The sequence below is a fragment of the Pagrus major genome, chromosome 19 (genome assembly GCF_040436345.1).
Source record: "Pagrus major chromosome 19, Pma_NU_1.0".
NCBI classification, from domain to species: domain Eukaryota; kingdom Metazoa; phylum Chordata; class Actinopteri; order Spariformes; family Sparidae; genus Pagrus; species Pagrus major.
Genome location: NC_133233.1, coordinates 9,558,417 through 9,564,880, shown reverse-complemented (window position 1 = coordinate 9,564,880; position 6,464 = coordinate 9,558,417). Strand labels below are relative to the sequence as shown.

General features: G+C 42.3%; 3 non-coding genes across 3 annotated transcripts; all 3 read left to right on the top strand.

Moving 5' to 3' along the window:
• The first annotated feature begins 348 nt into the window (after positions 1 to 348).
• trnag-ucc (transfer RNA glycine (anticodon UCC)) lies at positions 349 to 420 on the top strand. The gene has a single exon. It is a non-coding gene; the product is annotated as a tRNA-Gly (tRNA).
• A 1,751-nt stretch (positions 421 to 2,171) lies between these two features.
• trnas-aga (transfer RNA serine (anticodon AGA)) lies at positions 2,172 to 2,253 on the top strand. The gene has a single exon. It is a non-coding gene; the product is annotated as a tRNA-Ser (tRNA).
• A 541-nt stretch (positions 2,254 to 2,794) lies between these two features.
• On the top strand, positions 2,795 to 2,866 carry trnag-ucc (transfer RNA glycine (anticodon UCC)). The gene has a single exon. It is a non-coding gene; the product is annotated as a tRNA-Gly (tRNA).
• The last annotated feature ends 3,598 nt before the right edge of the window (positions 2,867 to 6,464 follow it).

The following is a 6,464-nucleotide window of genomic DNA, read 5'->3' as shown; positions in this document are numbered from 1 at the left end:
TCACGTTGTAAATCTTTTTATGAATGTGTAGAAGGATTACTTTAGTATGGATGCAGCCTATGGCTCCTCACCAGTCAGAAGGTCCTCTTTGATGAGCAGTGAAAAGACTGCAGCTATGGTGCTGCAAATCTAAACCTTCAACTCAGTACTTGCAGATAAGATCTGTAACCTGGACTACATAGAATTCTGAACCGTCATCTGTATAGCTCTGAAGTCACTTAGCTCATTGCAGCATAGTCTGTATGGTTTATCCTTCTTTCTCTCACACTTCCTCTTCTCCTATCTTAGTCAAAGTCTCACACTGGTGGAAAGTGCTGAGTCGGCAGCCAAAATTGCTAAGTACGCACAGCGATGGTGGTATAGTGGTGAGCATAGCTGCCTTCCAAGCAGTTGACCCGGGTTCGATTCCCGGCCATCGCAGAAACCTCTTTTAGTTAGTAGGTGATGAAGAAGTGCACATACTATATATTAGTCTCGTATAGAGACACTTTAAAACATTTTTTCAGCTCATCCCAACTTAGACATTGTTATTGCTAACTATGTTTTGCAGCTGAAACTTCACTAACCTACTGATTCATATGGTTATGTCTGCCTGGCTGTAGTATGATGAGCAGGTATACAACTGGAAGGGGATATGTTGTTGTGGCTATGGCGATGGACTCAAGATTCATTGGGGCCTCCCTGTGAAGGTTTAAACTCTGCTGATGATTGTTTTCATGTGTAAAATTAAGAATTACAGTATAGCTCAGGTTTCTGTTGGTCTCTTGCTTTACATAGCTAGATTACCTTTAAGTCATAAGAACCCTACAAAAAAATGTTTCCAGTATCTGTTTTTTACTTGAGGGTTTCTTTTTGGAAACTTAAGAGTTTTGCTCACTACGTTTCTATGAAGGTTCCCGTTACTTGGAAATAGGCGATATATAAAATCTTTGTCCAGGTATTTTTCTTTGTTCGTGGTGATGCTAATAATTAAGATTCAAGATTCAAGAGGGTTTATTGTCATTCCAGCCATATACACAGTACACGGTGCAATGAAATAACGTTTCCCAAGAAGCTTCAGTGCAGACAAACAACAACAACATAGAACAACAACAACAACAATACCACAGTATTAAAGAAATACAAAGGATACTCCAATTAAACATGATTCTGTCTCTTTTCCCTTTATTGGCAGTGTGAGGAAACATCTTAAGAAAGAAAAGATTTAAATACAAAACATGTGTTTATTGGCTTCATATAGGAATAAAATAAGGTATATGCCTACATATGTGTTGGGAGGAGTAGCCTGCCTGATAAAGTAGGTTAATTAGTAAATGTAGGGTTAGGATAATGCATCTCAACAGCATTATAGTACACGGGGCATGTACTATAACATACAGCAGCAGTAGACACACAAACTGGAGAAGACCACAGAACAGAAGGAGCTTTTGTGTAACATTACCAACAGAGCCACAGCAAAAGTTTCCCACATCTAACCCACTACTGTGGTTATTTAATCACCTTCAAACGAGGCTCAACCCTAAATCCAACCAGATCAGCATTCGGTCCATCTCTGCTCCACCACGGCAGTGGAGATGATAGGTTTCACTCTAGTCTATGTGTTTACTTCCACTGGCTCCGCTGCGTTGTGTATTTACTCCTTTGCAGTTCCAGCAGTCCCGACCCTTCCGTAGCAGATCCGCAAGGCTTCTATTTCTGCCGGAGTACGGCGCATCAATTCAGCCGAATTCAGCACAGAGCAGACAGGAAGTCACACACCGAAACAACAACATAACATCTGGCTAATTTCAATAATTAAAACACTCCCTGTTGACGCCAGCACAAAAGTCTGAGTGAGTTACATGTTATAGTTTAACTACAACTTAACAGTTGTGAAGTGAAATCTGACTACAATTTAAAATGAGGACAATATAAATTTACACTGGATAAATTCGGACTGTCTAAACTACTGGTAGTGATTACCAGTTTAAAATGGACTATCCAGAAGAAGTCCTCCTCAATTCTTCAGCAATGTCAACATTGTTTACATAATGTGTTTTCTTGTAATTAAGGGTCTCGTAACACCAACATAGCAATTTTCTCCGGACAGCCAAAATTCTTTGCTGTCGTGTCTTCTACTTAATACAACCAAGATGTGTGATGATACAGTGCAGGTTTAAACTTCAATAGAAGTTGTCGTGGCCGAGTGGTTAAGGCGATGGACTAGAAATCCATTGGGGTCTCCCCGCGCAGGTTCGAATCCTGCCGACAACGTGCCTTTTAGCATGGTTCCGCCAATGCCCATGACCACCATGTTACTGAACGACATGGAAAAGTACCTATGGTTGCATCAGAATATCCAGATGCGTACGTTCTCATGAGAACTCTGCATTTGCTGAAGGCTAGCTAAACTGCTCGGAATAGACTTCTCAAGACTTCACTGATTTCATTACCCACACTTTATTGCAATACAGATGTGAATTTTTATGAATGTGTAGAAGGATTCCTTTAGTATGGATGCAGCCTATGGCTCCTCACCAGTCAGAAGGTCCTCTTGGATGAGCAGTGAAAAGACTGCAGCTATGGTGCTGCAAATCTAAACCTTCAACTCAGTACTTGCAGATAAGATCTGTAACCTGGACTACATAGAATTCTGAACAGTCATCTGTATAGCTCTGAAGTCACTTAGCTCATTGCAGCATAGTCTGTATGGTTTATCCTTCTTTCTCTCACACTTCCTCTTCTCCTATCTTAGTCACATTCTCACACTGGTGGAAAGTGCTGACTGTGCAGCCACAATAACAGGCTCCACATGGCGATGGTGGTATAGTGGTGAGCATAGCTGCCTTCCAAGCAGTTGACCCGGGTTCGATTCCCGGCCATCGCAGAAACCTCTTTTGCTTTGTAGGTGATGAAGATTTGCACATGTATCAGTCTGGTTAGAAACCCCTAAATTCAATAAAGTGTTATTGATAACTATGTTTTGTGACTTTAACTCCACTAACCAACAGAGATATCACTGTGAAGCTCTGATGTACAGTGCTGTATCTAGACCTAGCTCCTTTGGATTAGTTATTTTGAAACTTGGTGCGGTTCGCTGACAGATTGTTTGTTTGGATATATGTGAACTCAGCCATCACACTTGGTTGAGGGGCCAAACAAACGAGTGACGTTACCTAGAGAGGGTGGTATTGGCTTCCGTCTGCTTGAGCGGTTTGCACTCATAACGAAATTGACCCTGCCACCCGAAACAACTGGCTCGTGCATCGCCTGATGGTTTAAGATAATCTAATCAAGTTCACCTGATCCCAAATAGTTTCTGGTAAAGTACCTGGAACGAACTATGTAATCTGATAGTAACTGTGATGAAAATAGAGTTATCAGTTGGTACACTGATGCAACACTAATGACACCCAGTTCAACATATATAAATGGTAAGGTTAATATGATAAATTAATGATGAATATATATTTGTGTGGGTTTATATAAAGCAGTTTGCTCAAGGAAACTACTAATCAACTGCTTACAATTCAATTAACTGAACTGATTCAGCAGTCTCAGAACTTCGTCTCTACTTCTAGTGAAAAGGAGTGGATGTCAAGTCACCTGATATCGAAAATGTGCCGCAACGTTGATCATTCAACTCAGAGTAAGAATCCATTGGGCATGCACAAATCTATAAAATCGCTAGCCTTGGGGCAGTGGCACAGATGGCATCTGCCTCAGCAGTTAGGAAAGGTAGTTTGTTGGATAAGGCTGTGGCAAAAGGAGCAAACTATACTCAACACCTATTTTGAACAGTTTTACAGCATAATCACAGAAAAAATATGAATTATTAATAAGAAGAAATGATTCAAGATACAGCTCTCATTTCTTTTTATATTTGGTGAGGCACTGCCTCTCCTGACTGAAGCAGCTCTGTTTGTATAACTAAATCTCAACCTGCCCAGTGTGAGTCCATCATGCCTTTCAACATATCTTATGTCATAACCACCTTACCAGAATGTTGGGAGGATATTTCTCAGAGCTGCTGCTCCCTGTCTGGCTTTCCTCACGTCTGTCTTCTAATGAGGAAATATGTTTGGGGTCCGCCCAAAAACTGAAGCTGGTACACAGCAGACCTATAGAATGAGATTATCTATCCAGACGCTGCTGAAAACTGTGGGAAACAGAAGCTTCTATGGAAGTTATCGAGCAGTCCCAACACTCCCCTGACTGTAATGTCTGAGATCTACTGCCTTAATATGTCTGTTTGAAACCATAAAGTCTGCCTCTTTACAAGTCCCAAGAAAACTCCAGCGTGCCAGCTACACTCCACTGGCCTGGTGACAGAAGTAGCTTGATACAGAGCGCATGTTTCATATTCAGTAGTCAATGGGGTGAGTAGTGAATTATGCTACAGTCTGGCAGCAAAGCATACAGATTGTCCCCTCTGTGTGCATAACAAATGCAAAACAATTTTACATATGGTATTCATGACATCTGGAGCTAATGGAAAAAATATAAAACATAGCCTCACGCTGAGTGATGGAATTTTAAATTGTATTCTACACATGAATGGCTCCCAGGGTGGCTGTCAGACCGAAGACGCTCCTTTATGGTAAACAGACAATGTGGAGGGTTTTTTTTTTGCAGCAAAGCGATCAGAGAAATAAAAATACAGGATGTAGAAATCAAGCTCTTTTTGTGTTGCTTTCTTTCTCCATCCGTGTCTACCACAGACACCCCGGGAGGGTGATGTCATCCTCAGACGTTGCACGCATTGACCTGTGCGCAGACTGGAGGGAACGCAGCCTCGGATAATTGACAGTGGGGCGGCTTTGAAATGCTGATTAAGCACAACCTGCCCCATAGCCCCCCAGACTGTTGGCTCTGCATGCGGAGGAGGAGGCTTTTGACACGGGGAGGAATCCTTCAAGGGAGCTCTCGGTGATGCGGTTACAGTATCATCACACATCAGAATTCAAGGCCACTTCTCCAGAGATGCTCATGTATAAAAGGGAGGGGTTTGAACGGCATTCATTAGGGCGTCGGCGCTTCATTAAAACCTCCTTTCTGGTTAATATTTTCCTGGGTAGCTGCAATACGAATTCTGTCACATCGCCTCAGCTTCTTCGCTGCTGCACCGGGCGCTATCTGCGCTCCGTTCACGCCATGTTACACCGAGATAGCGCTTCATGGCGAGATTGGGATCGCATTTGGAATTAAAATTTAACGGCTCATTAATTTTTAAATCACCCCTTACATGCCGTGTTATGTTAACACGGTTTGTCTCATTTACAAATTTAGTAAATTTTCTAAGTACATCACTTCAATCGTTACACATGGACATCAATTTTAGGAATGCTTCTAGGAATGTAGTAATGATCTAATTAAGTGGCAGTAACAGTGATATATTTAATGGCTGGATGTGAAACGCAGGGCAGAAATTGAACTTCAGGGTCTCTTTAGATTCTGCCATTGTCTCCTCTTGCCAATAATCGCAACAAGGTCAATGATCTGGAGGTCATTTGTCTCCCGCCACCTGATGAGAAATATTGACCAAGAAGCTGTGAAGAACCAGGAAAGTGTCATAGCGCAACTTTTTCACTTTGACATATAAGTGAGGCAGTACATTGAGTGTGGATTAAAAGACTTGATGCGGCGGAGAGAGCTATCACTCAGGATGAAGGATTGAGAGCAGCCGAGGGGTTATGGCGGGGCCATTTGCGCTCTGCCTTTTTTTTCGGGTATATGGTCAATAGCAACAGACTGGAAACCCATAGGTCGAGTTCTGGCGGACAAAAGCGATGGCTTACCCTCGGCTCGTCTCACTCGGGGACCGGTCAAATTTGTCCCCTGGGAGCGGCGAGACCTTCTACCATAACTCAGCCCTTTGACCTTTCAACCCCAGCGAGGCCTTTTCCTTCTGTGATGGATGGCTTTTTGTGCACGCTTCAAGTCTCATGATTTATAGAGAGCTGCAAATATTTACTTTTTTTTCCTTCCCCCTCCTAGGCCAACTTCATCCCCACTTTTGATTGAACCTTCATTTCCCAGCTGTCTCCACTCACAAGTCCATATTTTCTTATCAATTAGCATCTTGCCATAAAAGGGGAATCCACCCTGCTGTACGAGATGGATTTGATAATCATGACAAAGGCTCTCCCTCTCTCTGACATCGCTGCGATGGGGTAATTTTTCACTTTTTTAATATCCATGTGCCAGAATGTGTGTTTAATGGCTTCCCAGGGGCTATAGGCTAAAATGTACTTTGTGTGTTAGTGCTGTTTCTTGAGTGTTATGGGAAACTCCCATGGTGAGGTAACCTTTCCATTAGAGATATGAAAGAATATCTCTCTTTGGGATTGACTAAGAGGGGTCTTCCAAGTTTTTGACCCAGTCCCTAAACTGTATTTCCATCATAGTAATTTTCCTCTAATGAAATCTCCAACTCAGTAGAGCGCATACCTCTGCCAAGGCCCAACAGTCCCTTTAAATTCAAT